The sequence below is a fragment of the Pteropus medius genome, unplaced genomic scaffold, assembly GCF_902729225.1.
Source record: "Pteropus medius unplaced genomic scaffold, Ma_sr-lr_union100, whole genome shotgun sequence".
Taxonomy (NCBI): Eukaryota; Metazoa; Chordata; class Mammalia; order Chiroptera; family Pteropodidae; genus Pteropus; species Pteropus medius.
The window spans coordinates 383,312-396,402 of record NW_024348533.1 but is presented as its reverse complement, the minus strand read 5'-3'; the positions used below and the strand labels follow the sequence as shown (position 1 = coordinate 396,402).

The following is a 13,091-nucleotide window of genomic DNA, read 5'->3' as shown; positions in this document are numbered from 1 at the left end:
GTGGCTAGGGCCCACCTTCTTCCCATTACACACCAAACTGATGCAACCAGCTTTCAACAGACACTGCAACATTACAACAACATGTGACAGCACTTCCTCTGCCCGTACAGGAGGCTCACTCATATCAACAAAGATGGACCTCTTCCCGCCCCAGCATCTCCCTCCACCGATTCGGAAGTGCCCTTCATTAGGACCATGTGAGGCCTTTGAATAGATCCACTTTTCTCAAGAGATTAAAACAGTGGCTTTCAACCCTGGCTGCACATTACGATCATCTAGGGTGTTAAAAAATACTGATGTCTGGACCTCATCCTCACGCCAAAGATACTGACCAAATTGATCTGGGTTAAAAAAAAAAATCTTTTGTTGTTGTTGTTGTTGTTATTGAAGGATAACATACATGCAAAAAAAAAAAAAAGTACAAACCATAAGTGCAAAGCTCAGTAAATTTTCACAAAATGAACTATCTTTAGTAACCAGAAAGCAGAGCAAGAAACAGCATCAGCAGCATCCCCTCCTGCCCCAAAGAATAATCGCCATTCTCACTTATAGTGGTATACATTAGTTTTGCCTATTTTTGAGATTTACATCATATACATGGAATCATACCGTATTTATTCTTTCATGTCTGGCTCCTTCTACTTAACATTATATTTGTGAGTTTCATCCAAGCTGTTGCTTATACTTGTAGTTCATTCATTCTCGTTGCTCTAGAGTATTCCACCATATGGATTGTTCTCAGTTTACTGGTCCGTTCTCTTGCTGATGGATGTTTGAGTACTTGGATTGTTGTTTTCAGTCTGGGATTATTATGACTACCGCTACTATGAGCATTCTAGTAGTGTTTGTGGAAGCACATTCGTTTGCATTTCTGTTGGGTGCATACTCAGAAGTGGAATTGCTGGGCAAGTATGGATACGAGCATGTTCAGCTTTAGTACCTTATGCCAATAATTTTCCAAAGTGACTGTACCGATTTACACTCCCTCCGGCAATGTATGACAGTTCTGGCTGTTTCACATCTTCGCCAAAAATTGCTATTCTCTCTCGTGTTAGCCATCCTGGTCGGTGTGTAATGGTATCACAATGTGGTTTTCATTTGCATTCCCCTGATGATTAATGCAGTTGAGCGCCTTTTTGTATGTTTACTAACCATATAGATCTCCTCTTTGCAAAGTGTCTGTTGAAATATTTGGACATGAATATTTTTAAGAAGCTCCTTAGGTGGCTCTAATGTGCAGCCGAGGTTGAAGAGCATCGATCAAAACCACAAGTTAGTTTCTCGATGTCCTACCCTTGAACTTACAATATTTTGCATCTGAGGACCTCATGGACCTGGGGAAAGATAACCTTCACCCCCACACCAGGACGAGCCTACCAGGAAGAAGCAAGAGACGAGCTGGAGTTTAGGCAGTTGAGAATCTTTGGGAATGTGGCCTCCACTTCAGAAGGGTCCAGAGAAGGCCTGTGGTGTCCACAGTTGCCACAGACATTTCCTGACCACAAAAATGACCCCTTGCTGGTCCCCCGAGAGCCCCAGGCAATCATGTTGAGGAAGTGAAGGGGCCCCATGCCAGGTACTTCCCAGTTTCTAGGCCAGAATGAACGGGACACAACTCATGTGGGAGTTGTGGTCAGGCTGGGGACAGTGGAGCATATGTTCTAAGGACCTGGGTGGGGTGAGTGAGGCCTGCTCTCTATGGCCTTTCTTCTGAGTGAAAGGGCAGCCAGTGGGGCCTGGCCAGCTCTTGAGTTCTGGTAGGTTTGCATACAAGTCCCAGTTGTTTTCCTCACCTGTAATGGTCTGTACCCTCTGCTCCCCACCTTGGGGGCCCTGCTCTAGGACCTGCCCTGGCCACCCGACCCCTACCTGACTCTTCACTCTTCCGAGCTCCTGTAGCATTTAGAGTGAGAGTATGCAGTGTGACTCTCGATTACACGCCGCCTCGTACTGAGTCCACTTCGTGTCGTCTGTGTTCATCCTGTCCCAGTTTCTGGACTACAGCCTCATCCCAGGAACTGCTGGGCCCTCCTCCGTGGCATTTGGTAACTCAGCGACAATGTCCTCCAGCTTGAGGAAGAAGATACAATAAAAACACAAACCACACAAAGAGTCAGCACTTTCCTTCCCTCAGACTTGAGCTGTGCAGGCATCAAGCAGAGCTGCTGTGTGTGGGCTCCTTGTGGGCACGCGTGCTGCACGCCTGGTAAGCGAGGAGCTCTGAGCGCTGAGTCTTGGGCCACCAGCGGGAGGCTCGGGTGCCAGTGCCTGACTGGGTATGCATAAAGGGCCCTCAAGCAGAGGGGCTCTGAGCATCCTGAGGGAGATCACCTTAGTGCTCAGAGGTCGGTGCCCATCCCTCATGCTATTTGAAAAGAGCAGGGTCCACCTTCCGTTGACTGAAGTCCCACTAGCTGCGTGACCTGAGATGAGGGGCAAGGAGGCATGTGGGCAAAGTTCACATTTGAGGCCGGTGAGCACAGAGCCAACTCTGAGCTCTCGGTTGCGCCATGTCCTATGGACTCAGTCCCTTTTCGGAAATGGCTCTGGACAGAGAATATTCACATCTGATAGTCTAAGTGCAGATGTTAGGGTCCCCTTGATTGGCTCAAATGGTAGCCAGAGTGCTGTCTGAAGCCTAAAATAATAACAGGAAGAGCAGTCTCTCCATCGATGTATGGGAGTTCCAGCTGCTTCACATCCTTGTCAACAACTGGCACTTTCTGCCTTTTTCTCGTTGGTCATCTGAGTCTCATAAAAGGAGAGATCCCTCTCATTCCACCGAGCTTGCTCCCATTCATCCCCTTCCCATGGAGTGCAGCCATGCTATCTGCCTCTCAGGCAGGGTTCTGGAAGGAGACGCTTCCTCTCTGCCTCAACTATTTGTTTATTTAGCAAGCATTCATTTTAACCTGCAGTTCTGGGCGTAGTAGGTTCCACGCCGAGCGAGACCACCTGGCCCTGCTCTCATGGGGCTCGTAATGGAATAGAGAAGACGGACATGAATTAAATGCTTACATGATGGCAGTAGTGGTAAGTGCTGTCACAGCCCAACAGCACAGCCCAGTCCCTTTCTGCACTTGCACAACTGCACACATCTCGTACTTTGAGGCCCAGCTCACATGCCACCTCATCTGTGCCACCTTTCCCAATGCTGCACCCGCAAGACAGGGTGGCTCTCTGGACCCACAACAGCCTTGGGTAGAACTGCTCCCCACAGAGGCTGAAATCCAAGGACAGAGACTGGAGACCAGACCCCAGTTACTTCGGAGCCCCTTGCCTGGCACAGAGCCTGGTACATGGGAAGTGCCCAGTAGGTGGACGCAAGTCCCTGCCTGGGCTGAGCCAAAGGGTATGAACATCTCCCGGGGCTGAGAATCCACTACTTTCTTTAGTGGACAAAGGATTTGATTCGGGATTTGATTCAGACAGAATTGGATTAAAAAATAAGTAGTTTATTTTAAGGAAATGCAAATCAAAACCCCAATAAGATACTACTTCACACCCTTTAGGATGGCTATTATAAAAAATATATATATGTATATATGTATGTATGTGTGTGTATACACACACACACACACACACACATATATATGTATATATATATATATGTAGCCATGCCACCCTGAACAAGCCCGATCCTGTCTGATCTCAAAAGCTAAGCAGGGTCGGGCCTGGTTAGCAGTTGTATGGGAGACCACCTAGGAAGACCAGGTGCTGTAGGCGTGAACAATAAAAAATAAGGGATTGTAAGCCGACAAGGTCCTCGCAATCTTTGAGGTCAACCAAGGGTTACCTTGCCTAAAAAAAAAAAGAAAGAAAAGAACAAGTATTGGTGAGGATGTGGAGAAGCTGGAACCCTGGTGCATTGCTAGTGTGTATATAAAATGATGCAATCACTATGGAAAATGGTATGGCCTTTCCTCAAAAAATTGAATGTAGAAATACCATATGATCCAGCAATTCACTTCTGGGCTTATACTGAAAAGAACTTAAAGCAGGAACTCAAAGAGATGTTTGTACATCCACATTCATATCAGCATTATTCACAACAGTCCCAAGGTGGAAACAACCCAAGTGTTTATTGACAGATAATGGAATACGTACACACAACAGAATATCATTCACCCTTAAAAAGGCATGAAATTCTGCCACACGTTGCCACATGGTTGAAACTTGAAAAAATTATGCCAAGAAGTGAAATAAGCCAGACACAAAGGACAAATATTATGTAATTCCGCTCATATGAGGTACCCAGAGTAGTCAAATTTATAGAGATGGAAAACAGAATGGTGATTGCCAGCGACTGGTGGTAGCGGGCAATGGGGAGTTAGTTTAGTGAGTTCGGAGTTTATGTCAAGGATGATGAAAAAATTCTGGAGCTGCCTGGTAGTGAAGCCTGCACATCGATGTGAGTGTAAAACTTAATGCCATTGAATCACACACCCAAAAATTGTTAAAATGGTAAATTTTATGTTATGTGTATTTTATCATGATTAAAAAAAAGTAAGTTGGGTGTATTATGGATATTTTGGAAACTATTGGTAAGCACAAGCAGAAAAATTTAAATCATTTAAAATCTTACCGGCTAGAGAGCCGCTGTTAAAATTTCAGTGTGTATTTATTCTACTCCTTTCTTGTTCTCTTTCAAAAAAAGAATGTGTGTGTGTGTGTGTGTGGTGGTAGGTGGTAGGTGTGTGTGTGTGTCTATCTTCGGAGACCACACTGGACTCATAAGAAGTCTTCTCCTCACATCTTTCTCTTGACTGTTCCCATCGAGGCTGCTTCTTCCCCTTGAACCATCCAGAACAAGTCTATCTCGGTTCTGGATGCCAATCCTTTGAACAGTTGCTCACACCTGATTTCACTCCCTTGCACCTCCAGGGTTGCACTTCTCCAAAAATGCTCATTTCTTTCTTGCATCTGAAAATGTGGGCCCAGTAACATGTCAGAAGGTAAGCAGGGAGCAGGGAGCACCTCTCCTGCCTTCTCAGACACCACACACCTCCAATACGTCCACAGGAGCGTAGTGACTCTCCTGGATAATGCAATCATTGCTGTGGCTCTTGTGAAGGTTACTGACAACTAAGCCTCTACATCTGTTGGTCCAGGTTACACCTGGCCCAGGTACTTGTGCCCTGCCTTGCTGTCCTTCTTGGAACTGGTACTAGGCCTTACACTATCCCTGATAATGACTGATACTATCTCCCGGAGCCTGCCCTGCAGCCTGCCAGGAGCCTGTGACCTCATGCCCCAGAGAGCAGACCCACCCTGTCCTGTGTGAGGGAGTTTGGAGAGGAGTGAGGGCCCCACAGCCTCTGACCCTGCTGGGCCCCAAGAGGAACCACTTCCTTTCTTCTTCCCGTGAGAAGTGGGCCTCCTCCTTCACCCCTAGGCACCACTCTGCCCTGCAGTAAGTGAGCGGGAATGAGCCAAACTATCATGTGGGGGCTCCCCGCATCACGTGGGCTCTGGGGGCCATGGGGGCTGCCCTGCCTCCACTGCCATCAGGCCTGGCCCCAGAGCCACACCATAATTGTCACGCCCTTTAGGCCCCCACGTTTGGCCCAACTTCAGCCTCCATCCCCAACTTTGCCACCTGGTGCAGAAGCCAGGGCATGGCCAGCTTCATCGGCAGTGAGAGGTGAAGCAAGAAGCCACAGCCACTAAGGTGACTGAGGTCCATGTCTGTTCCCACTGAACTGAGATGGATGGTGCCTTCGTTTGCCTCCAAACCCAGCCACAGACATGAGACCCTTTCCTCTTGGCCCCAAGGCCTTCACAGAAGGGTTTATTTAAGGACCTTTACAGCCCAGTCCTGAGATTATCTTTTTATTACGACTTTGATTAATGATTGGTCAAAAACTGATACTAGACACATTGAAGAACAAATTTGCCCTAGAGATTAGGAAAGGTCCACAGCTGCCAAGCTTGGGGCCCTGTCCCACCCCTCCAAGGTCAGACCAGGACCAGGGCAAGGGTACACTGGAAGACCCGCCCCACCCATAGTTTTGCATGCATGCTCACACACACAGGAAAAAATAGGTATGAATGCCCTTAAATCCTTTTAGAAATTAGACGAGCTATAAATTACAAATAAATGGAGCAAGGGAGAGAGCCAAAGGACCTGAGGGCTCTTTGTAGAAATTTTTTTCTTGTTTTGTTTCTATTAATGCCTGTTACAAATTAGCATCATAAAGGGAAACTTGGAGTGTGGGGAAGAGAGAAGACAATAATCCTGGGGAGTAGAGTTCTGGCTGAGACACTTTTTTCTTGTCCCCTAGCTCCCCTGGGGTGCCTTGTGGCATGGGGAGCAGAGAGCTGGCAGAGCTGCTTCTAAGTGGAAACTGGAAAATGAAACTAGAAATCACAGCCTCGAAGCCCCAAGTGCTGAGGTCCCTTTTCCACAGGGAGAGTCCCTGAGAGAGAAGGAAGCAGAGGCGGGGGAGCAGTGTGTTCAGTGAGGACACGGGGGTGCTCCAAAAGCAGCCCTATAGTGGGCACGTCAACACAGGGTCACCGGCAAGGGCTGCACTCTGCGCCAGCTTCCTCTGAGGCTGGCCAGCTTGCTGTCAACCCTGGGAGGGTTTCCTCTCTAGGAAGAGCTCATGTCATGCTTTCGGTCGAAAAACTCTTTTCAGAGGTACTTTAGGAAGGGCCCTGGCTCTCAGTTAATCTGAAAATGTTTAATTCTGAAAATGTTTCTCAGAATTAAGTGTTTCACACCAGCAGCTTCTCGTCCCCATGGCCTGCCAGGGCTCTCCCACATGTGCACACCAGACTCGGGTGAGGGATGGAGGTGCTCGAGATCAAAGATCAAGAACCTCCAGCCCTCCTCTCCTGTGTCTCCACCCCACCCCACCCCACCCTCACTCACACACGCATAGGTGAGTCTGTGCTCACCCGGGCAGAAACACTGAAAGCAACTGCCAGCAAAGGCACCGCTCAGGCAACTTTACAGATGCCAGCAGAGCAGCTTTTTTGGAAGCCCATTTCCTGAAGGAACTGGACTGTAGGGGGGAGGAGGACAGTGGGGACGGGGCCAAGAACTGTCCCCACTCCCTAACTCCACACCCTCCCTCCGTTCTGCAGAGAATGGCTATTCTAACCCCCAGTCCCACACTCATTAAGACCCAGAAGTCGAAGTCGCACCCACATAGCACCCTGTGGTTTTCAGCTATCTGTGTGATTATTTGCCTAATGTCTGTCTCCTTCGCTGGAACTAAACCCTTCAAGGCCTGGAACATGGTGTGGAGTCTGTGTGGTTCACTGTTGCATCTTTAGTGCTTGGGGTAGTGCCTGACATGTGGTAGGTGCACAAAAAGTATGTGTTCAATGAGTGAAGCCAGCCTGAAGAGCTCGAGTGAGGGGCAGTGCTCCGGCGAGGGGCCTGCACTGACCTTCCTCAGCGTCCAGGCCCCCTTGCCCCAGCTCCTCAGAGCACCTTCAGTTACGGATGCTATGGACAGATCTGCCCAGACCCCAGCCCATGCAACGCTTTGACTGACCTGGTGTGTGCAGGGGTTTCTGAGGCCCGAAGGCTTAGCAAGGGATGGTGGAGGGCAGGGGAAGGGGTGTCCTGTGGCACATTCTCCCTGGCCCTGACTTTGCTCCCATTATCTGAGAGATGGGCTCACATAACCTCTTCCAGACAGGCCAGGCCACTTGGCTCCCTCGGCTGCCTAGAAAAGAAAGGCCATGTTTAGCCTGTGGGTCAGGAGACAAGTTGGCGGGGAGGGGTGGTGACAATGATAAAAAAGAAGGGGAGCAAATGAAGGATTCTGGTGGGGAAAAAACATGGACAGAGGAAGTAGCCCTGACTCCAGGTCCCACACCACCTTTAGTCTACTCAGCCTCACCTTCTCATCTGTAAGTGGAATTTGTTCTGGTGTATGGGCCCTGAAAGGCAATGTAACAGGAGATAATAGGGCAGAGTTTGGAACTGGGCTATCTGGGCTAAAACCTCAGCTTTGTCATTCACGGGCTATGTGACCTTTGAGACAATTACAGAATCTGTATCTTCGCTTCATTTCTCTCCTCTGTAAAATGGGAATGATTATAGCAGATTCTGTGAGTCAATTCATGTTCCTGACACATGGTGAGGGCTCGTCGTTATGTACGGCTGTGATTTCCTTAGCTGGGCCTGTGAGAGTCTAACAAGACGGCAAATACGAGCACAATTCAAGACTCGAAGGTACTGTAAAAACACGAGGAAACAATATTATTTTGGAAATATTGCAGGCCCAGCTTCCCTTCTACATTTGAGGTGGGCCAACAGTTTTACTTGTTTAATGCTAAGCTAGAAGATGCACCAGAGGGAGGTGAAAAACTGAAACCACCGACCGTTTGAGCTGCAGGCTGCACCGAAGCAGTGCGGCTGGTGCAGATGGTGAGGGCCTGGGCAGGCCCACTTCCTCCCTGCGTGCCGCGGCGCTTCCTCATACCAGCCGCTTCCCAAGGGCGCAGGAAGTGGGGCCAGGAACACTTCAGGGTGTGTGTGGGGAGGCCTAGGCAGGGGTCGGCAACTGCCAAGGCGGGAGCAGAAGAAGCCTTCGAGGTCCTGGTGAGGCCCTGAGGCCACCCGTGCAGCAGCCCCTGCCCTCTTTCCCTGCTCTGTCTCACTGCCCGGCTTTCCTCTCTTGAAGCTGCAAGGCATCGTACCAAAGGCGTCCAGCCTGAGAGGCAGGCCAGAGAGGAGAGACAAATCTTTTCTCAAAGGAAATGTTGTGGTTTTGAGACGTTCGTTTCACATCTGTGGTTGGCGTTTCCCAGGGTTCTCAGAGGTGAAGGCAGGGTCAGCCCTATGTCACCAAATAAGGTTCACCAGTGACCTTAGCAACAGGCTCATTGCCCATTGGCTGCCACTGCTGCTGCCTGCCAGTGTGGCCTCCTGGAGACCAGCGTTGAAGCTGGGCTGAAGCTCCCACATGTGCAGGTATGCAGCCACTCCCTGTCACAAGTCGCTGCCCTTTGAAGCAGCCACAGATAGGTAGAGAGCTCTGGGCAAAGGTGCCAGAGGGCAGAACTGCCTGGGTGCCTGCGTTTCAAAGTCCACCTGGCCAGCACTCCGCTGACTGCGTCCTCACACAGCACCCATCCACTCCCTCAGCTTGGTGACCTAGTCCCAGCTTGCCAAGACGAGCTGTCCCCCTCACCCTTCACCATGTCCTGGCTGACCACCTTGGAACTCCGTAGCTCCCATTTCACAGTCCCGCTCGTTCCTCCTTTGTACCAGCACTCTGCTAAGCGCCTTCGACGCCTCGTCTAACTCTCAACAACCTGTGCGTCAGTCAGCCCCATCCTACAGATGAGGAAACTGAGGCTAAAGGGAGTCAGGTAACTGGGCCAATGTTGCGCCAGTAAGTGTGAAAGCCACTATTTAAACAGGTCCGGATCCCACACTATTAACTGTTGTGTAGTATTGCCAGTCACTCGGTATCTCTTGCCTCAGTGGCTTCATCTGTGACATGGGGATGATAACATCTACCCACAGGGTTGGGGTAAGGATTGTGCAGAGTGACTTTCTGCACAGGAGCCTATCGCAGAGTGGCGGCTTGCCTGGTGGTAGCACACCTTGGCACTGTACCCGTGGGCCCGGCACTTCTCGGCGTGTTTCACGGGCAGCTTGCACGTTCCTCTCCCACGGACTGTGCTGCTGACACGCTGAGGTCTGTGGACCAGACTTCTCTGTGGCCCTCGTATTTGGCTTCCACTTCCTCATTCTCACCCTCCTCTCACCCCCACCCAACTGCATCTCTGAGGGAGGAAGGCCAGAGAGGAGCCTGCTGCTAAGAGGCCCCAGCCTCTGGGTGCCAGAGAGGGGGACGGCGTGGCTGGGCTGCAGGGTACAAGGTTCTGAGGGCAGAGGGTGGGCCGGTCAAATGGCAGTGGCCAGCATACCTCATTTCCTCTATCCCAGACAATGCTGGAATGTCACAGCACTGTTTCCCTGAGAAACATTTCAGAATTAAAAAGTACTTAAGTGATCTCGAAAAGATGAAAATGCATCTACCCTATAACCCAGCAACCCCACTCCTCAGAATCTTCTCTAACCAGACTGCTACCCATGTGTACCAGAATGTCCACACAGCACCAAGAAGAGTCCAAATGCCCACCACCACTGGAGAAGACGAATAAACCACACAACATTCCTGCAGTGAAAATGAAAGACCCACAGCAACTTGCAATAACTGTAATGTTGTATGGAACTGTCATAATGGGTAACTCACACCGACATAATACTGAGTAAAACACACGAAAAAACACATATATAATTTCTTTCATGAAAAGTTCAACAACTGGACTGTATTCTTTAAGGATACATGCAGAGGAGGTAGAACTAAAAAAAAAAAAAAACACACAGACATTATTATCACAAAGTCGATTTAACCGTGCCCACGGGAGGGGGAGGTCGGGGTTGGGGTTAGGAGGGTTGCCCAGGAGTCTTTGAGGGTGTTGGCATTGTTTTATCTCTGGACCTGGTGGTGGTTATACAGATATTTGCTTTATATTTTATACTTACTAAACCGAACATATGTTTTGTGCATTTTTCTGGCATAATTATTGTTTTACAATAAAAAACGAGAGTGTATGTATGTCAGTGCCAGCACCGAGCAGTGCAATGAAGGGACAGGGCAGCAGAATGAGCCCTCATTCGGAGCAGCCTTGCTGCTGAACCACAGCTGTGACTGCAGCCTGCGGAGCCTTGGCGATAACGGAAGATAAAGACCAGTATGCAATTTAGGATTGAAGGACATCCTTGGACACGTCACCACAGCCGGCAAAGATCGGCTGGTACTGGTGGGAACGGGCTGGAAGACAACTTGGTCAAGGCCTGTCCGGACTAAAGGGGATCTGAAGGGGCAGAAGACACGTGCAAATGACCATGCCTGAGACCCAGCCCCTCTTTGCCCCCATAGAGCGTTGATTCAGCTGGACTTCCCACCCCAGCACCCCCTCTTCAGATATGCATATGTTTGTTGATTATCTGCCATTGGGCCCTGCCCCTTCAGAATTCGAAGAAGAAAATGGCTTTCGGCAGTGGCTGAGACAGGACCCTATGGGATGCATAATTAGGCCTCTGAGGCCACAGGATGAGCTTTCCTGACTCTGTCCCCTATGGGACTGATGTTTATCTAAGGTTGGAAGCTTGTTTTATTCATTCTTATTTCCCTAGTCAGGAATTGGCCATGGGCAGCAGTTAATAAACGTTTTTTTGTGTGTGAGCAGGTGTGTAGAGTGTATGCTGCAGAGACTAAGGCCTCATGTGGTCCCAGAGAGGCGGTCCACCAGGCTCCCTCCTTCTCTGGTCCATTTCCAGAGAGCTTCCTCGGGGGTGCACAGGGTTGATGCCCACTGGCAGTCCATCGGGTATTAGAGATGACCCTCCGTTTCCTTCTCCAAGCAAGACATCACCAGTTTCCATGATTGTCCAGTCGCCCTCAGCATTCTGGTTATCCAGTATGGAGAGGCAACAAAAGCATCCAGATGTGGTCTGAACAAGCAGAACCGTGGATGTGGATGGAAAATTGGGGTTTGCGTGCTTTGTCGGTCAATGTATTCTAACTGTGATGGTGACAGCTGCTGGCATGGCCTCCAACACGATTGGAAGATCTAGGGTTGCCGCTCATCTTCTTTCTTCCTTTGGTGTCCTCATGGCCTTCCCACAGATACTTTTTTGATGTAAAACTCCATGTGGGGTCCTTGTCACCTCAACTCTCCTGGAGACTCCTTGAGAGCTGGCTAGTGGTAGACACTCCATAGGTGTTCACTCGTATTATTTACTTTATTGTTTTATTATTTGAATGAACAAGCGTGAGTTCAATGTCATTAACTGAGCACATGCTACGTGTCAGGCACAGCTAGGTGCCAGAACAAAGCTGTGAACAGAATAGGCCTGTCCCTGCTTCCCAGACGCCCCAGACACTAGGAAGACTTGTTGATTGAATGGCAAACTCTGATCGAACTCATTGTGATCAACGCTGCCACCACAAGACATTCCCTGGTTGCTCTCTGTGTGTTCAACTCCGAATACTCCATCCCAGCCCTCCAGTGCTGGCAGGTGGGAGTTGAGGAAGACACCACCGTGAGAGTGAAAACACACTGGATTCAGAGCAAACTGACTTGAGATCAAGTCCTAGCTCTACCACAAACCCACTGTGTGACCATGGATGAGTTAACTTGACCTCTCTGAGCCTCAGTGATCTGAGCCTCAGTGATAAGTGAAATGGGGATCGCAATACATCAAGAGAAGATCAAATAGGGTCAACACACTTTACAACTCCAGGGAGGGCTGTTCACATTTTAGTCTACGGGACCGCTGGTTCCCTGGAAATAAATGAGAGCACCCATGCTGTGTGACCTGAAGTTAACAATCAGTAAACGGTAGCTAGCATTTCTGCACAAATTAGTAGGAAGCAGGATCACTCACTATAGGCCAGCAGGCTGCACAGGGTTTGGCCAGGCTTTGTTCTTCAGGGAAGGGCAGGGCTCAGAGAAGTGCAGGCTGTGATACAAGCAAATGCCAGGAGGCGGGGACTCCCAGGGCAGGTCTGGGAGAAGCAAGGCTGGTGAGGGAGGTGGTCTCGAGGCCTGAGTAAGGAGTTCTCTAGGAACAGAGACAACACTGGAAGCTGGCATGGAGCAGGGGTGGATGAGACTAAGGTAAATACTTTAATTATTGAGTGCAAAGGATCGTAGAGAGCTACTTGTCCGGCTCCTGTGAGCGTTTTATGAAAGGAAGGATGGTTTTCATGCAAAAGAGACTCTAGAAAACGTTTTCCTTAGTAAAAAAAAGCTCAAAGCCGCAGTCTGTGGTGGTTGGGGGAAGGACATCCTGTGGTCCGGTGGCTCTGTCTCACGTCCAGTGTGAGCTCCCAGGCAGTGGCTCAGAGAAAGACAAGTCTTTGTCTTCCATCCTGGCCAGGCAGCAACCTCTTGCCTGCGGGCAGGACCGAGCTGTTGAGTCTGCTCAGACACAGTTGTGTGGTCATCTGCTCATCCCAAGGCACCCGGGGTTGCGCTCCTTACAGCACCTCAGTCGATGCAGCACCACATTTTCTCAGGTATTATCTCCCCCGAGACTCACAAAC

The 13,091-nt window shown here is 49.6% G+C and overlaps 1 long non-coding RNA gene across 1 annotated transcript in view; it reads left to right on the top strand.

Moving 5' to 3' along the window:
- Nucleotides 1–13,091, top strand: part of LOC120616519 (uncharacterized) — a 64,159-nt gene that overhangs the window by 48,835 nt on the left and 2,233 nt on the right. The window lies entirely within an intron of this gene.